At 43.4% G+C, this 20,734-nt stretch overlaps 1 protein-coding gene across 5 annotated transcripts in view; it reads left to right on the forward strand.

The window, feature by feature from the left end:
* atxn1a (ataxin 1a) overlaps nt 1–20,734 on the forward strand; it is a 142,577-nt gene that overhangs the window by 82,316 nt on the left and 39,527 nt on the right. The window contains exon 1 of one of the 5 annotated variants that reach the window (XM_084079902.1): nt 19,172–19,291. The exons of the other annotated variants lie outside the window; for them this stretch is intronic. The gene's annotated coding sequence lies outside the window, so the exon portion shown is untranslated. Of the gene's footprint in view, nt 1–19,171; nt 19,292–20,734 lie in introns of those variants that run through there. 5 annotated transcript variants of the gene reach the window in all.

A 20,734-nucleotide genomic window follows, 5' to 3' on the forward strand; every position in this document is an offset into this window, starting at 1 on the left:
TACAGAGATATAAGGTTTCTGTCCGACAGTGACGATTTGACAAAACGGTGTGTGAATCCATTGTGACAGCAGGACTGCATCCTCCCTCCATCACTGTCTTCCTGTTCTGCTGCTGGAAAGACAATGTACACAGGCACAGCCTCAGTGTTAATTTATCCATTTCTAACTCTTAGTTAACCTGTTAAAATAACCGTGTCTCCTAAACAGTGGGTTGCGACCCAGTTTGGGGTCGGGGACCCTTTTTTATGGGTCGCGAATAAATTCAAGTCCATGTTTTTGTATATGAATGTCATAAAACAATAAATAAATAAAAATAGTTAAATCAAAACATTTTTAAGTAGTCAAAATAACCGAAAATAATGTTCGAGCTCACATTGTGTCGCGATTAGCTGTTTTCACTAGTTTAGGTCCCCGGAGAGACTACACTACGGAATTTGCCTCGAGTATGTTGAAAAAAAAAAACTTTTTATGGAGGAGAAACTACATTGCTTTGTGTACCAGGAAACAAGCAGAAGACGCTATTTCATTCAATTCAGTTGCATGACTGTGTTAATAATATATTTTATTTATAGAGTGCATTTCAGGCACTCAATTGCACTTTACATTAATTAAAAACGAATCCGATCATTTCGGTTCATCCATAAAATGCATTCTCATTCTGTACACAGTAGAGGGAATATTGCATATCGCACACAGCTGTGTGGAAACGCAGGGTTGCATAGCCACACCGTAAAATAGAAAAAAACATTGGCCGGCCAGTCAGGGCGAGCGCAGAGTTAGTCCCGCCTCCTTGGAGGATTGCATCATGTGAGCTTTGTGACTCGTAAAATGCTCTTGTCCATTCACTGAGTGGAAATCTGACTAGTGTGTGTGTGTGTGTGTGTGTGTGTGTGTGTGTGTGTGTGTGTGTATGTGTGATTGGTAAAGTGATAGCATAGGCCTCGTGTGAGTGGCTCACACAGCCTATCTGCTTACAACTCATTGTGGGGCTGCTGCACTACGCTGTCCGCACAATCGTAACCACATTAACCCTGGCATCCCTGTTCTTTTCGTGGTGGAAAGTAACTAAGTACATTTACTCAAGTACTGTACTGACCTGAGGGCAATTCTACAAATGTCTTCTAAATCAGTAGTTCTCATAACGTTTTTGTGCCAAGGAGGACAAGGATATATATATATGTGTGTGTGTGTGTGTGTGTGTGTGTGTGTGTGTGTGTGTGTGTGTGTGTGTGTGTGTGTGTGTGTGTGTGTGTGTGTGTGTGTGTGTGTGTGTGTGTGTGTGTGTGTATATGTATGTATGTGTATATATATATATATATATATATATATATATATCATAAAATGTTTTGTGCCAGGGACCCCCAGCAGAGAAGTATAATTTTGAGGAATGTTTTTCTTTACTGTAGTATTTTCAATTTTCAATACTTTTACTTCTACTCCACTACATCTCAGAGGCAAATAGTGTACTTTTACGCCACTACAATTATTTGAAAACTTTAGTTACTTGTTACTTTGAAGATTTGGATTTACTCAAGTACATTTTGAATACCAGACTTTTACTTGTACATTGTGGTATTAATACTTTTACTCAAGTAAAGAAAATTGAGCATCTTTCCACCACTGCTATTTTGGGCTTGTCATCATTGACAATTGTCAACAATATCCTCGGCTTACAGTATATGCTTAATAATTTGTACTCCTTGGTATGCTGGTGACGCCATGCAATGCGTTGTGAGCGTGCAGATAGGCTATTTTCCATTAGCGACACCGTCATTAGACGAAGTATAGACCAATTATTTGTTTACTAACATTGAGCCTGGACGCACAGGTGATTGTTTCACGCAATCAATTCCCAACCTGTTTCGGGGTGCACTGGTTTCAGCACACCCCAACCCCCTCTTGTGTGTGTTGGCTAGTGAGACGCGTCCTAACGAGACCTGATATAATGGGTTTCTTTGCGCGCATACTGGCTGCACGCAGCCAGTATGACGTCGTCTGTTAAGGGGTCTATAGATCAGGCTTTAGTGATTAATCAAACGCATCAATCACCAGCCTTACAGGAAGGCTTTTAGTACTGGGTGTGAGAGAGGCTTTGTGTGTGTGTGTGTATGAATCCTTCCCTATTCAGTACATCGCGCTACAGACATTGTATTGTATATTAATAAAAGTACAGTAAATAGATACTGTATGAGTGTGTTCTCGTGCAAGATGAGACTGTGTCTGCTGGACATTAGAGACCGACAGCAGTGTGAGAGACCAGCCTCCTGCTACGAATCAGGATGGGAACCAGACCATTGTCACATGTCTAGCTACTGCTGTGTGTGTGTGTGTGTGTGTGTGTGTGTGTGTGTGTGTGTGTGTGTGTGTGTGTGTGTGTGTGTGTGATCTCAACCCTGCAGCAGTCAGCCTGTCTCTCACACACACACACACACACACACACACACACACACACACACACACACACACACACACACACACACACACACACACACACACACACACTCACGCACACACAGAGGCTCCAGTTGTCTGCTTGTCGGGTAATGAGCTCGCAGCGGTCAGCCAAAGCTACCCCTCTCTCTATCAATCAGCCACCACAGAGTGCTGTGCCCTAGTGATGATGTCATCTCTCTCTCTCTCTCGCTCTCGCTCTCTCTCTCTCTCGCTCTCGCTCTCGCTCTCGCTCTCGCTCTCTCTCTCTCTCTCTCTCTCTCTCTCTCTCTCTCGCACACGCTCGTACACACACACACGCAAGCAAACAAACAGAATAACTATATATCTTTGAGAGGATGATACAAGGTGTGTGTGTGTGTGTGTGTGTGTGTGTGTGTGTGTGTGTGTGTGTGTGTGTGTGTTTGTTTTAAAAAAGCATGTGTGTGTGTGCAAGATTTATGTATGTGATATCAAAGTCTGATTGCATCCTCCCCTGCAATATTTTGCTGGCAGTCGGGGTCATCACTCACTCACTCTTCTTTCATGCCACATGCGCATACACACACACACACACACACACACACACACACACACACACACACACACACACACACACACACACACACACACACACACACACACGCACGCTTCTTTTCAAAATGCTATTTTAGCCGGGGGGGGGGGGGGGGATTTTTTATCCCAACCCTAAATGTAACCCCTAAATAAATACGGTAAATCGCTAATCCTAGTTTTGACCCTAACCTGAATCTTGTAACAGTGGCTGTAAAAATCTTTATCAATGATCAGTCCCCTGATCAGAATGATCCTTTCCCTCAAGGAGTCCTGACAAAGTCACAAAGTCCATTTTGACACTTTGGATAATAAAAAAAGACACACACCCGCACATTTTCACCAACACACCTTACTTTGGGTAATGATTATGCACCATTTTAACTAGCAAAAGTTGAGTTGCTCCATGCACTTCAGAGTTCAAACCATGTGCCATACCATGCACCATAATTGTTTATATCGGGCCCATAGTGTTGTTTCTCTCTTTCCAAAATGTCTGATGATGTTTTTTGTTGTTTTTGGTCGGTTCACTACTCGGTATCTGTTTTAGCTCTTGTTTCGTACCATTGTATAAATTCAATGTGTTTACTAACTAAAAACATTCTGATGGCAGAGAGCTGCACTCCAACCACCTCATTTAGAAGACAAAATCAAACGATAGATGTGTACCAAGTACCAACCGTACTGTCTTACATACTGTTCTGCAGCTATAGTACATTCTCAAGACAGAATTGGGGGTACAGTAAATTAAGATGAATTTCTTCTGACTCTAGTGAAGACTGCCACATTCACACACTCACATGCACAATAACGGGTGTTTACTTGAAAAGACATAACGCACGTACGCACGGTCGCACGCACACACACATATTTATTAGTCTTGAATACAAGACAGTGGGGTAAAACAAAGCTGTTTGTGTGTGTGTGTGCCTCTGAATTAAGAGGGCATGCTGAGAGAATAGGAAGCACCTTCTCTCTGCCAACCTTCTCCTTGGCACACACACACACACACACACACACACACACACACACACACACACACACACACACACACACACACACACACACACACACACACACACATTTGCCAGTTTGTGTTCTTGCCACTTTCTTCACGACCTCACTGTGTCGGCCCCCTGCTGTAGACAGCTGGACCGTTTGTGTGTGTGTGTGTGTGTGTGTGTGTGTGTGTGTGTATACTCCACTTCTATAACCTTGCCTGGGACATTGTAAACAGGACACTGTGTTAATACTTGGACAGGACACATCAATTTGAAAGAAGGAGTATGTGCATAATGGGTTTTGGGGTGTTCTAAAATAATGCCCTTTTGGCCATTATTTGTATATATATACATATATTAATGCCCTACTTCATTATACAAGTGTGTCACACAAAAGTAGTGAAGAAAGCTGATCTACAAACGCGTGCGATGCGTTGTGAGCTTGTACTGTAGATCAGTTCTTTTCACTACTTTTTTTTATATTTTTTAAATAATAGTATAAAAAGGATTGATTTTGGACATACAAGGTTTCTGCCCGACAGCAGTGAATACAGTATTTAGCCTCATTATACAGGTATAATAGTCTATCATTCTAGTGCACATGAAGCATCCATTGACCCTGTCAACCTTCAACACTACAAACAATGCCTGAAGTAGACCAGCTCTCATTCAGGCTACACCGCCACATTACCAGTAACCACTATGAGTACAACGAGCATTTATTGGTAGAGGGAAAATTACTATTCTGCATTTGCCCAGCAGATAGTTGTTCAGATGGCTCAGGTGAGCAGCACATGAGGGGAGCTGTCAAGGGGTTGTGTCTTGCTCAGAGACACTTGGTCACATAGACCGGGTGAGCCTCTCTTTCCTTTCTTTCTGATTCCCACACAGCCTCTGGCTAATGCAGTGCCCACTTGTGGCTAAAATAGCTGAGCTTGTAGATCTCCTTTTTTTTAAAAGAAATATGTGCAAATCTTTGAATATATGTACATTTTAACTCAAATATTTGCTTCTGGGGGTCCCTGGAACAACATATTTTGAGATGGGGGAGGGGGGGGGGGGTCCTGGGACAAATACATATCATTTTGGGGGTCCTTGACATGAAAAAAGTTTGAGAACCAAAAAAAAAGGATTTAAAAAAAGGAATTCAAAGGAAAATAGGATTTAGAAGACATTTGTAGAACCCCCCAGAAGCAAAGATTTGAGTTAAAATGTTCACTTTAAAATATATTCAAAGATTTGCACATATTTTCATGATTTTTCAAAAATAGCAGATCTACAAGCTCATATCGCAGCACTCGATGCCGCACCGTGAGCTTGTAGATCTGCTATTTTTGCATAGCCAAAGAAATCTAAAAATGACACAGATGCATTCCCGCCCGATCTTAATGGGTTAAGTCCTAGACCCTCTTATTCATTTCATTAGCGGTGAATACTGGTCGCAGTACTGGGCGACATTTTGTCAGAGTCATTAGCTGCATTACTGAGGCAGATTGGCACAAGGCTGCTGAGTGGTTGAATGACTGTTGATTGCAATTTGATTGGAAAGAGACGATGAAGGGGTGGGGTGGGGTAAGGGGGGACCATTATTTCTTATATTTGACACATTGTATTGTCGTAATTTTAGTTCATAAGAAAGATCAGGATGAAATCACACATGTGAAACATCAGGAATAGCGGTAACTGAATTTACCGCTTCAGCTTCTGTTTCTCTTCAGAGATGTAGGAGGTCTGTTCAAAACTCTGGACCCTACACAGTAGAATCCTCAGTGTTCATGTATCCTTTTGTAACTGAGTGTCTGTGGACACAGATTTTAACTGTGGAGATATGGTAACACGGCTTTCCTTCTACTGCAAACCCCAGCTGAGCGCCAAGAGTTTTATGCAGAGTAATTATCAGCCTAGCGACAAGAACACGGTGAGAAGCTTCACACTGATCAAACAGAGGAAGCATGCAGGTGTTTACCAGGTATGATGGGAGAAGGTGTCTATGGTTATTAAAATCCAAAAGATTATTACTTTCTTTCTTTGTTCCCATCTGTCCGTACATCCGCCCTTCCTTCCTAGCTTCCTTCAGTATAAAGAACATCCATCCTTCCTTCCTTCCTTCTTTCCTTCAGTATAAAGAAGGCTAACCCAAGGGGCCAGCTTCTGAGTTATAAATTGAGGCTCTATAGGAAGTGACAGTTCATATGAATGGCCAGTAGTCTCGCTGTTTTACCCCTCTGGTGTCAGAAGGAATTAGGCTCCATTCAACCGGATGGGTTTTTGCCGAACTTTACACTTTTATTACCTTAATACACATTGTCATAAATACTATATGCTTCCAGTCGCTAGTTTAAAGTCTTCTTACAATCACCATGATATGTGTTTTGGTAAATTATGGTCCCATTTATTTTAAAATTGATGATAAAGTAGGGTATGCTGTAGGAGGGGCGTGGCTACCTTGTGATGATTTGATTGACAAGCTACACAACCAATAGCATTAATTCCCCAACCCCTCTCTGGTCCCAACCAATAGCATTCATTTCCGTGTACACCGTAAATAGAAAGATGGCGTATTAGAACTTGCTGAAAAATAGGCTTAATTTACGGTCTGTATAGTCTATGGGCGTAACGTTGTCCATCCTTTTTACTGTCTATGAGCTAACCTCCGGCCCCCTCTTTCATCAATGCATCTTAATCTATAATGGCCATCATCATCACATAATTTACTGAGGATTATTCATCAACTTTTACTTTCTAGTGGTTGGGTGGGGGTGAAAACACCCCTCCCAGTTCCAGTAACGAGACAAAAAAAAAAGAGTGGAATGCAGATAAAGGGTGTAGATAGGTGAATGACACTCATGTTTGCAGACATGTGTACACCCAAGATAACATTCCTCCCACAGCGGGCACCTTGAACTAAACATCAGGGTTGATTCCTGGCTTGTGGAATGACAGATATGTTAAGGTTCTAGGAAAAGGGAGTTGTGGTTTGGAAAGGCATTTCCCTTACACTACCGCAGTGGTCAGTCAGACGTCCTCTGGCAGAGACACGTGCACGTTGATGGCGCGTGCACACGCAAACATGCACGCACATAGACATTCAAAGACATACAAGACACATATGCATGCGTCCACATAGAGTAGATACACACACACACACACACACACACACACACACACACACACACACACACACACACACACACACACACACACACACACACACACACACTCAGAGACACACACTGGCCCAGTGGTGGAAAGTAACTAAGTACATTTACTCAAGTACTGTACTTAAGTACAATTTAGAGGTCTTTTTTACTTTACTGGAGTATTTCCAATTTGCAATACTTTCTACTCCACTACATCTCAGACTTTTGATGCCTATACTTTTGTACTTTTACTCAAGTATATGTTGAGTACCGGACTTTTACTTGTAACGCCGGAGTGTTTCTACATTGCGGTATTGATACTTGTAAAAAGCGGTACCTCCACCATTGGCATGTGTCCAGACAGACAGACAGACAGACAGACAGACAGACAGACAGACACACACAGGCCAGCACGTAGACACATGCTGCATTCTTCTGACTTGATTCAACCAAACAGCCAGCTGTCCGACGCTACGTCAGCACCCTAAGCATTCTGGGGGGAAATGCCAGTAGAAATCAGCTGCTTATTATCCACTCTGTCTGTGTGTTTGTGTGTGTGTGTGTGTGTGTGTGTGTGTGCGTGTGCGTGTGCGTGTGCGTGTGCGTGTGCGTGCGCGCGCTCTTTATAATGAATGATGATATGTGAACTGTAGTAATGTGTATACTCCATAATTACTAACAGAATAACTGAACTCTCTCCCAAGTAGAAGCAGACAGAAAGAGAATGCCCTGTGGTTTTACTATTACATATTCTTAGTCATCGCTTCATATTCCATCACCGTTAAATAACAAATGAGTTTGATGTTTAATTTAAGAAGGATGTCCACTGAACCGCTCTGTTTTATGTACAGTATGCACGCGCACTTTGTTGTTTTGTGCTTTGAACTGGAGTTTTGGGGTCCAAATATATAAATATCCTTGTACAGTATGAGCCTCATACCTTGCACTAATGCTTAATTTATGCTTTGTTGTGCGCTGCTGTCCCATCCCAAAAATAGCAGATATACAAGCTCACAACACATCACATCGCAACATGTTGTGAGCTTGTAGAGTATAAATCACGTTAATAATGTCTCAGATTTGGATGGAAAAATAAGTTTGAAAAATCCACAGTTTTGTAAAATGTTCACGAATACTGAAAATAGCAGATCTACAAGCTCAGAACGTGTCCTGACACATTGTGAGCTTGTAGATCAGCTATTTTCCACTATTTTACGTACAAATAGGGTTTAAGTGGTTAAAGAATGTCTAAGAACAAATGCAGGGACAACTTTGAGGGGTGAAAAAAAACAACATTGTGAGGAGACTTTGAGCCTAGTAGTGATGTGCGGGTCGGGTTTTTTCATGACCCGCCCCGCCCTGCCACGGAACCCAACCCGCCTCAACCCGCCCCGCGAACCCATATACAAATCTATGGCTCAACCCGCCCGCGACCCGGGCAAAAAAAAAAAATCGGTAAAATCATGAAGGAAAATAATCTTCAAGTATACACCCTAAGTGTATTAAAACTGTTTTATTGTTATTATTCTTATTCTTATTAGGAATAAAGACAAAACAAGAGCATGTGTGTTACGACCCCCTGTCTAGGGTAGGGGAGGTGACATAATAATGGAGGACAAAGTCGCTTTCAAAAATGAATTGTTTTTATTTCCTTTTTTTATGCAGAGATTTCAAACTCTTTTTGTCTTTTTTCACCAGTGCCAAAGAACTTCAGGGTGCCGGTTTACATTTGTAAAAGGCTGCCTAATAAAGAAAATTACCCCTAACCTAAACCTAACAAAAGAAAAATATACATTTACTAAACTTACTTACCTAACTAAAGAATATACAAAAACAAAGTGGTTTAACCAACAAAAAGACCAAACACCCCTACAAGGCGAGTGAATAACTAAATACAAGAAATAATGGAAGTGGACAAATAGTTACAAGAATAATGCTTAACTCAAAATAATACTGGGCAAAAAGCAACAAGTTTAACTATAATTAAATTATAGATTAAACTAAGAAACTGAAGAGTATAACTGAAGGGCAAACAAAAGTAGCTAAAGAACAAACAAAATAACTGATTGAATCAAAAGTCACTGATGGACAAATGAACAAACAGAAGGCAAAGAAACAGAAACAAAACAAAACAAAACAGAACAGATCAGACCAGGCTACATGGGTTCGGGGAGACAGAGGGATTGAATCTCTGCAGCTCTTTCAAGTGAGAGCAACCAGTCCCCATGACAGACAGAGCAGAATGAGCTTTTGTAGGTGAGCTTCAGAGAACAGCCAGCCCTGGCTAGGGCGGAGACAAAAGGGCGACGAATGGGAGCAGGAGAACAGGGCCAGAGGCTGGACCTGTCAATCTGGACAGCTGGAAGGCAATCACTCACTCACTCATACCAGCACCACACCCAGACTCAGACTCACAGCTTCCACCACCACTCATGACCTTATATGGAACACAGAAAGACAACAATATAACACAAACCACACATAGCACAGACATATAACCAAAATATAACCACACATAATATAACCATACGGCTAGGGCCGTAACACCCCCCCCCTTAAAGAAAACCTCCCCCCCCAAAAAGAAGTTTCTTAAGCTGGGGCATAAACACGAGAAAGGGCATCTGCCAAGACATTATCAACTCCTTTCTTGTGACGAATCTCTAAGTTGAAATCCTGTACCAGTAATGACCATCGCATGAGCCTTTGATTCGAATTTTTCATCTGTCTCAGAAAAACCAAAGGGTTATGATCAGTATAAACAACTACAGGCAATGGGCTAGATCCCACGTAAACCTCAAAAAATTGCAGAGCAAGCAATAAAGAGAGAGCCTCTTTCTCAATAGTACTGTAATTACTCTGAGGTGCATTAAATTTCTTTGAGAAATAACAGTTTGGATGGTCAATACCTACGTCATCCTCCTGCAGCAGTACTGCTCCGGCTCCACTTCCACTCGCATCCACCTCCAACTTAAAAGGCATTTTGAAGTTTGGGGCAGCCAGGACAGGAGTGCTGCAAAGAAGAGCCTTACAGGACTCAAAAGCATGCTGGCAAGCAGGCGACCAAACATAAGGCTTTTTCACACTGGTCAAACTGGTAAGGGGAGCAACTACATCAGCGAAATTTTTACAGAAGGCACGATAGTAGCTCGACATTCCTAGAAAACGGCGGAGACTACGGCGTGACGTAGGTACAGGGTAGTCCACTATGGCCTTGACCTTGGCATCAATGGCCCGAACTTGACCCTGACCTACCTCTTTTCCCAGATACGTAACGGTGGCACGACCAAATTCACACTTTGACAAATTTAGAGTCAGATTAGCGCCCGCCAACCTGCCGAAGATTAAACCAAGAGTGTGCATGTGCTCAGGCCACGTATCAGAAAAAGCAACAACATCATCGAGGTACACCTCACAATTTTCCACCCCAGCTAACACATTGTGCATAAGCCGTTGGAACGTAGCAGGTGCATTACGGAGTCCGAATGGCATCACAGTATACTGATAGAGACCATCGGGGGTAACAAAGGCAGAGATATCTGAAGCACGAGCAGTTAAAGGGACCTGCCAGTACCCTTTAAGTAAATCAAGTTTTGTAACAAATTTAGCAGCACCAACACGGTCTACACAGTCCTCCATGCGAGGCAGAGGATACGAATCAGGTTTGGTAACATTATTTACCTTTCTGTAATCTGTGCAGAAGCGTTGACTGCCGTCAGATTTTGGCACGAGCAGACAAGGCGAACTCCATGCGCTAGAGCTGGGAATGGCAAGGCCATTATCTAGCAAATAATCAACCTCCTTCTTAAACAATGAGCGTTTAGTAGGATTTACCCGATAAGCATGTTGTTTAATGGGAGGATTCACACCTACTTCCACATCATGTGATAGGACAGTAGTGCGGGAAGGTATGTCTGAAAATAAAATGGGGTTATTTTCAATCAAACTAACTACGTCTGCTTGAGCCACAGAATCCAAGTGCTGCAAATAATCAGGCAGATTTTTCAGAATTTCAGAATTTTGCATCCGAGAGCCAGCCGAGCTCTTTGAACGCAAGCCATCACTCTCTGGGGAATATAGAGAAGGCACGACGGACACTACTGAGGCTACCGGGGTGGGTAGAACTGAAGGCACAACACTCTCAGAACGATCAAAATAGGGTTTGAGCATATTAACATGGCACACTCTGGTTTTACTCCGGCGGTCTGGGGTCGCAACTACATAATCAGTATCACTAAGTTTTTTTTCTATGACATATGGGCCACAGAATTTAGCCTGAAGGGCCGAAGTGAGAAACGGGAGCAACATTAGCACCCTATCACCCACATTAAACTGGCGTGTCACCGATTTGCGATCAAAATGTTTTTTCATTTTCCCCTGGGACGCAGTCAATGCGCTGCGTGCGAGGTTACAGGCATTGTGCAGGCGGTCTCTGAATTCAGCTACATAATCCAACACATTTGAGGATGGAACAGTGGATTTCAATAGCAAGCGATCACGGAGCACCCGGAGAGGACCACGCACACTGTGCCCGAACACCAGCTCAGAAGGGCTAAAACCAAGTGACTCTTGTACACTTTCCCGCACAGCCATGAGCAGAAAAGGTAACCCCTCATCCCACGACTTGCCCGTCTCAGAACAGTACTTTTTCATCATTGACTTGAGCGTTTGATGGAACCGCTCAAGAGCGCCCTGAGATTCAGGATGATAAGCACTAGACTGTATGTGTTTAATGGACAAGGACGCGACAACCTGCGCGAAAACTTTAGAGGTGAAATTTGTTCCCCTGTCCGATTGAATGGACTTGGGTAAACCAAAAATAGAGAAAAAATTAACCAGAGCTTTTATTACAGTTTTGGCCTTTAATGTAAAGTCAACAAATACTGATGACCTGACTTCGTTTTGGGAAGTGGGCCAACACAGTCAATAATGATATGTTCGAAGGGCTCTCCCATCACCGGAATAGGTAATAAAGGAGCAGGAGGAATAACCTGGTTAGGCTTCCCCATCATTTGGCAAACATGACACGAACGGCAAAAATTTGACACATCAGATTTAAGCCCTGGCCAATAAAAATAACGCAAAATGCGGTGATACGTTTTACGAATACCTAAATGACCAGCCAAATTGTCATGTGCGAGACTAAGGACTTGAGAACGAAAAGGTTCAGGTACAACAACCTGCTGAACGGAGTTCCACCCGAGGTTGCCAGCGCCGGGCGGGAACCAATTGCGCAACAAAATACCATCCACTACACTGTACGCACTCTGCGCATCCTGCGCATGAGCGGCCCCCCAGCAAACAGCGAGGGATGGGTCATTTTGCTGTGCCGAAACGAACGTGTCTTTATCGACATCAAACACAAATTCAGTCTTTATTGGCATCACATCAACCATCTTCTGCTTAACCATGGCGGCAGGAAGATTCACTGGTTGCTCAGAACACATAAAAGTGTCCTTCAAACTAATGTTCTCATCACAGCCCTTCCTTGCCTGTGCACGGGTCACAGCGCAGGCAGGGAACAATACCGAGGTGCCCATAGACTGATCCAAATCGATCACAGGATTCTCGACAATTTCCGGCGTTGGGAAAACTTTCTCCCCTGCCAAGTCATTGCCGAGAATTAACGAAACGCCGCCGACTGGTAACTGAGCGCGAGTACCCACCTGCACAAAACCGGAGACCAGGGGCGAACGCAAAAACACAGAGTGCAACGGAGCGCGTAATGAATTCATCTCCACCCCCAACAATAGAGCATCAGATCCACAAAAGGAATTATTCGAGAAAGGCAACACATCATATAACATGAGAGATTGTGACGCTCCCGTATCACGCAGGATTGTGATCGGTACCTGATCTTTATCCTGACCTGACAGGGACACTGAACCTTTCAAAAGGAAGGGTCCAAAACATTCCTCCATTTCATCTGACACAGGCGCCCCTGTGTCAGAGGAAAGTGGAGGAGGAATGGACCGAATGAACCCAACTGCTTTTGATTTTTTTGGACTCTGAGTTTCTTTTCGTTGTAGAGTGCGACATGCCGAAATGAGGTGACCCTTTTCATGACAATAGAAACAATCACGAGTCTCTGAACCAGAGACAACATTAGAACCAGAACGAGGCGGGCTTTTTGACACAGAAAACTTTTGATTCCCCCCCACTCTGCCGCCCATGGGATTGCGGCGTGCAGAGGGAGCAGAAAACACAGATCGGTGTGTCAAAATGAACTCATCGGCACACACCGCAGCTTTAACCACATTATCCACTTTCTGCTCGTTTAAGTAGACAACTATACGCTCAGGTAGACAGGATTTAAATTCCTCTAATAATACCAAATCACGAAGCTGGTGAATAGTCAATACCTTGTTTGCAGTGCACCATTTGTCAAATAAGACACTTTTCTCCCTGGAAAATTCTACATAAGTCTGGTTGGCAGTTTTCTCACAGGACCTGAACCTTTGGCGGTACGCCTCCGGCACTAACTCATATGCCCTTAGTATGGTTTCTTTTACCACCTCATATTTGCGGCTCTCCTCAACAGTTAAGGCTGCACACACATCCCGAGCTTTTCCCACTAATTTGCACTGCAGTAATAAACTCCACATGTTCTTTGGCCACTTCACCGTGGTTGCAATGCGTTCAAAAGTGTCAAAATACGAATCGAGTTCTGTCTCTTTAAAGTGCGGTACCAAAGGAATATGCTTACTGATGTTGAAATCCTGAGAGCATCCCGAAATCCTGGGCTGGGGGGCAGGTGACCTGTCGAGCTCTGCGGCCCTGATGCGGAGTTGCATCAGCTCAACCTCCTTGGTTTTTGTTGCGAGTTCCACCTCTCGGAGGCGGAGGGCCAGCCCTAGACTATGTGAGTCCCCCCCAGCATTGGTACGAGCTATAAGCGGATCTATCTCTGAGTCCTGAGGTGAGACACTAGCCTCTCCTTCCTCAAGCTCAGTGAGCGCAGGGGAGCCTGTGTCAGCAGTCGCCTCCACATTCTCACCCGAACGCCCAGCCATATTCTCCGCCAGCCCGATGCTTACACGCTCTATGATCCCTTTTTCAGTAAGTTTTTCCTCTATATGAGACCTTAGTTCGGCCTTATTGGCACCCGATGGGACAGAAATTTTGAAGACTTTAGCAATCAAATTTAACTCAATTTTAGTGCATTTATCTAATTTGTCTAGAGTGGGAGAAGTTGGGAAAGTTAATGCAACCTCATCTGGTTCTACCGCGGACATTACAATTAATCAAATACTCTACCTAACCTGCCAACCAAAACAGACAACTGGAGCAAAGTTTTGACTACTCACCAGATCGAACGAAACCCAGAAGGACCTAACCAAACCCATGCAACCTGTTAAACGAACGAATTAAACCAAATTCAAATAATCCTCAAAAAAGGAATAAGTTTCAGGGGTAAACTTTTGAACCAAGCCGAGTCCCCAAATTATGTTATAATTTGGATCGATATTTTTTTATAATTTGGAACGGACGAGCCCCCAAATTATGTTACGACCCCCTGTCTAGGGTAGGGGAGGTGACATAATAATGGAGGACAAAGTCGCTTTCAAAAATGAATTGTTTTTATTTCCTTTTTTTATGCAGAGATTTCAAACTCTTTTTGTCTTTTTTCACCAGTGCCAAAGAACTTCAGGGTGCCGGTTTACATTTGTAAAAGGCTGCCTAATAAAGAAAATTACCCCTAACCTAAACCTAACAAAAGAAAAATATACATTTACTAAACTTACTTACCTAACTAAAGAATATACAAAAACAAAGTGGTTTAACCAACAAAAAGACCAAACACCCCTACAAGGCGAGTGAATAACTAAATACAAGAAATAATGGAAGTGGACAAATAGTTACAAGAATAATGCTTAACTCAAAATAATACTGGGCAAAAAGCAACAAGTTTAACTATAATTAAATTATAGATTAAACTAAGAAACTGAAGAGTATAACTGAAGGGCAAACAAAAGTAGCTAAAGAACAAACAAAATAACTGATTGAATCAAAAGTCACTGATGGACAAATGAACAAACAGAAGGCAAAGAAACAGAAACAAAACAAAACAGAACAGATCAGACCAGGCTACATGGGTTCGGGGAGACAGAGGGATTGAATCTCTGCAGCTCTTTCAAGTGAGAGCAACCAGTCCCCATGACAGACAGAGCAGAATGAGCTTTTGTAGGTGAGCTTCAGAGAACAGCCAGCCCTGGCTAGGGCGGAGACAAAAGGGCGACGAATGGGAGCAGGAGAACAGGGCCAGAGGCTGGACCTGTCAATCTGGACAGCTGGAAGGCAATCACTCACTCACTCATACCAGCACCACACCCAGACTCAGACTCACAGCTTCCACCACCACTCATGACCTTATATGGAACACAGAAAGACAACAATATAACACAAACCACACATAGCACAGACATATAACCAAAATATAACCACACATAATATAACCATACGGCTAGGGCCGTAACAATGTGATTTTTTTTTTTTCTTTGCGTGTGGGAGCGGCTGACCCGCTCACCCGCAGCCAGCATAATTGCCTCTGAAATCCTGACTCGACCCACCCGCGCCGCGGGTTGACCCGCGGGTTACGTGTCGGCCCGCTCATCACTAGAGCCTAGTATTTGCGTTTCCTCAGTCTGTTGGCTTTTTCTATGAAAAGACACAGGCTGTGATGCCTATGCCTGGAGCGGAGGGTTTGTACAATATCGCCATCCACTATGGTGACAGACAGAGCGCTTCAAGGAAAGAATGGCATATGCAGTACACTAGTGCTTCTCAGACCTTTTCATTGTCATGTCATGTATTTTGTATTTTGTATTGTCATTGTTTTACGTGTGGCTGCAGCTGGGGTTAAAGCCCAAAACAAATTTCCTTCGGGACAATAAAAGTTTACCTTACCTTACCTTATTGTCAAGCACCTCCAAATTGACAGATCCCCATCTGAAAATATTTTGTGCCAGGGGCCTCCATGCAAGATTGGTGTTTAAAAATCACAACATGATGTCTCAACATTTTATTCTTTTGTACCTGTACACACGATGTAACAATAAAGCATGTTGAACCTTGAACCTTGAGTTTGAGAACAAGCGCTGTACCACAGGTTTTCAGAGAGGGGCTTGTGGCCACCAGGGGGTGCCAGCCAGGCAGGCCAATTAGAAAGGAGGAAAACCCTTACCGTAACATTTTTAAACTGCAGAAAAGGAAACTGGGTTTGTGGAAATTAGGAATAATTAGAATAGTGTCTCCATGTTATCCAAAATGTGTCCCAAAATGTGGTTTACGCATGTCAGGAACACACACACAGACAAACATAAACACACTCACTCTGAATCACTCACATTCATGAGACAGCAGGAACAGCAACACGGCATCTAAACTGACATGCTGGAGTTGCCTTAAACTGAAGCTACTGTATACTGTACACAGAAGTCTTTATTTTTTGAATTAATTTTTCTGGCTTTATTTTGATAGTACAATGGAGAGAGACAGGAAGGAGGGAGAGATTTGGCGAATTACGTGCATCAAATCCGCTGCCATGCTCAGGAATTGAACCTGGGACACGCTGTCAGGCATCAAAGCCTATGTGGTACGCGCCTGAACCACTTGGCTACCGGCGCCACCATACTGAAGTCTTTATGACTGAGCATGAAGAATCGAGACACTGTTTGTGTGTGTGTGTGTGTGTGTGTGTGTGTGTGTGTGTGACTGACAGTTATTGGCAGTGCATGCAGTCTCAGTACAGGGGATGCCAATCAACTTTAATGAAGTAATCAGTAATCTCATCAATATTGGCGGTGGGGCAGTAGTCAGACTTCTACACACACACACACACACACACACACACACACACACACACACACACACACACACACACACACACACACACACACACACACACACACACACACACACACACACACACACACACACACACACACACAGCGACCTCAACAAAACCAGTGTCTATGGCTCAGTAGTGCTATCACTGCTGCATTGGTTGTGATTTGTACAGCGCTACGTTTGAATTGACAAATGGCAGCTCAGGTATTGTTGGTACCATTGTGACAGTCAGTTTAAGTGGTGTAATGGACACCAGCTGGAACACCATGCAATGTCCTGCATGGATTCAGGTACTCGACGGGTGACCCGTACGTTTTGATGTACAGTAACAGGTGAAAAATGTGGTTGGAAATGAATAGGCCACGGGTGGACAGCAGGTCTAAATGGCAACGCTTACTTGCATAATATACATACAAGTACTAGTTTGTGCGTATTTAGGCTACAATAACGGCACTATAGCCCTTTCCCATACAGGCTATTCTGAAATGTTGCTTGCATGCAACGGAGTAGCCTTAAAATATGTCTAGAAACAGACAACCTCATCGGCTAACAGGTTGTCATAATGAAGTAAAATGCAAATAAATGTTCACCAAAAAATGTTTAGAGTGATAAAGCATATTACTACAGATGTTGAGGATAGATTGGTAATAACACTTGTTTTAACAAAGGAATATCACTTACCCTACCTTTTAATCACAAACAAGAACAGGACTCTGACCCGATGTTATGTTAGACTGTGTGAAATGCATCAAATTTTGAGCTCTTGGCACATAAAAGACGTTGGGAAGTGTTATGTATAATGTTCACGTCCTCCTCACAATAGATTGATAGGATTAAACAAATCTGCAAAGTTGCCTTTTTGTCAGCTATTTTGATTTGGCCTCCTTTAGATGGAAGTTCTAACCCCAAAAATGTACGGTATATACAGTACTATACATACTGTATTATAGCTTTCCAACTGTACAAAGGATTGGCAAAGATATGCTTTGTACAGAATTTAGGAATATTTTAATATAATTATTTACACATTATACATACAGTATATGCAGTACAAAATGAATATTTCAACCGCCCAAATGAAATTTCTCTGTATTTTAAGACTGCTGTAGGCTGTGTCATAAGAGATGCTGTGACTGTGTGAAATATTGAGTTCAAGGGAGATATGGAGACTTTTGGAATGAGACCTTGATTCATTTCCCCCCCCCTCTCTCTCTCTCTCTGCTCTGCCTTTATTTTTCATCTCTCTGCACCCGCTGTGCCAAAGTTGCCCTCCTGTTCCTCTGCCTGTCTTCTGCCACCATCTGTTTCTCTCTCTCTCTCTCTCTCTCTCTCTCTCTCTCTCTCTCTCTCTCCTCTCATTCTTTTGTTTATTCTGTCCAGTCGCTTTGTCTATATAGTTCTGGGTGTAACATGTGAGTAACATGTTTTACTCTCATGTTACTCACATTTTTATCATTTGTTTCTCTTTGTTGACACCCTCTCTCTTTTACTATCTCTATATCTCTCTATCCCTCTTTCTCTCTCGCTCTCTCTCTCTCTCTCTCTCTCTCTCTCTCTCTCTCTCTCTCTCTCTCTCTCTCTCTCTCTCTCTCTCTCTCTCTCTCTCTCTCTCTCTCTCTCTCTTAATACAGTGTGATTGATTCCTTTGCCAGTTGGTGTCTGATTATCCACAGCCACAGTGTGAAAAACGCTTCCTTTCTCTCCATCTATCTCTTCTCTCTATCTCACTGACTAACTCGCTCATACGCACGCACGCACGCACGCACGCACGCACGCACGCACGCACGCACGCACGCACGCACGCACGCACGCACGCACGCACGCACGCACACACACACACACACACACACACACACACACACACACACACACACACACACACACACACACACACACACACACACACACTGCCCTCTAGGCTGTCTATGAAACAGGATGAAGTAGTGGTGGGCATGGACACTTGGACTGTGTGTGTGTGTGTGTGTGTCCGTGCGTGCGTGCGTGTTTGTGCGTGCGCATGTGTACTCTCTCCCTCTAGTGTAACATAAGGCTGGTGTTTCAGCCTACTGTGGAAACATATTGATTTTCCCATGTTTACCATACCAGACAGTACCATACACTCTCTCTCTCACTCCGTCTCACTCTCTGTCTCTCTCTTTCTCACAGTTAATTCACTGCCAGCCCCTTGTGGAACAGAATCATTGTTCCTGGAACTTCCCTGATTCTTCCCTGATTCCCTGATTCTACAGGGAATAACACAGAGAGACAGAGAGGGTGCTACAGTATAAAGCATCTATACAGGTGTACAGTGCATATGTTTACACCCGGCCATGGAACAACCACACAGCTCCCCTATCTTTCTAACCAGCTGAAACAAACACACACAGCACACATGCCTGCACGCACACAGACATACATACAAACAGACACACATTCACACTTTCTCTTTCACCCACCTGCTCATCCCTGCACACTCCTATGTGCTCAACCCTCTCAGGTTAGAAGTAGGTCAGTAGTGTATTTCAGGACAACAGTCTTACCCTGATACACAGTACACACACACACACACACACACACACACACACACACACACACACACACACACACACACACACACACACACACGAATATCTCACATCCCAGAAACATACCAATTATCTCACCACAACACTTGTAATTAGTCCCACAGTGTGTGAGCATGCTGCCAGCATCCACCACACTGCTGCTTCACTGTGTGTGTGTGTGTGTGTGTGTGTGTGTGTGTGTGTGTGTGTGTGTGTGTGTGTGTGTGTGTGTGTGTGTGTGTGTGTGTGTGTGTGTGTGTGTGTGTGTGTGTGTGTGTGTGTGTGTGTGTGTGTGTGTGTGTGTGTGTGTGTGTGTGTGTTACACATGAGTCACCCAGGCCCTGTTGATGAGTAGTCTTGTACTTTTTTCCCCCTAAACCGCCGTTAACCAATGCTCTATAGACACAATAAAACTATGAAAAGAAAACTTGTTGTGATTGACACAAAGAAAATATCAAACAAATGAAAAGTTGAGTTGAAGGGGGTTACCCGATAGCCGAATGGTTCGGGCGCATATCACATGGACTCTCATGCCTGACAACAAGTCCCCGGTTCGATGCTGCATGTCACTTCCCTACTCTCTCTCTGTGTTTCCTGTCTCTCTACACTGTAAACCTATCAATGGTCAATACCCCCCCCCCCCAAAAAAAAGAAGAAAAAAATCGAGTTAAAGAGGAATTGGCTTGTGAATCCAAGCTAGGAATAGGAAGTACCTTTGTCATTTTTAAAAGTATTTTGTTTTCCTAACTCTGTGACATTAATGTTGTAGCCATCTGTACTTACTCTCCCAAAATATATTATCCACGTCCTGTTGCTGCTGAAAATATTGTATTACAACACAGTTACCAGCTCAGTAGCCTTGTGGTTAGAGTGTCCGTCCGCCCTGAGATCTGGAGGTCGCGGTTCGTTCTCCCGGTCGGGTCATACCAAAGACTATAAAAATGTGACCAAATGCCTCCCTGTTTGGCAGTCAGCATCAAGGGTTGGATTGGGGTAAGTCCCTGCGACATACTGTACTAGCATCATGTCCAGGGGGTGTACGCCTCACGCTACAGACATACATTATGGCTCTGCAAGGCTTACTACTGACTACTAACAACACAGCCAAACATCAAAATGGGTTCACCGGTGCTACACATTATTAGAAGTCTTTCCACTGTGGTTCCACGATCTCCTGGCT

The sequence above is a fragment of the Gymnoscopelus microlampas genome (assembly GCF_963454915.1).
Source record: "Gymnoscopelus microlampas genome assembly, chromosome: 15".
NCBI lineage: Eukaryota > Metazoa > Chordata > Actinopteri > Myctophiformes > Myctophidae > Gymnoscopelus > Gymnoscopelus microlampas.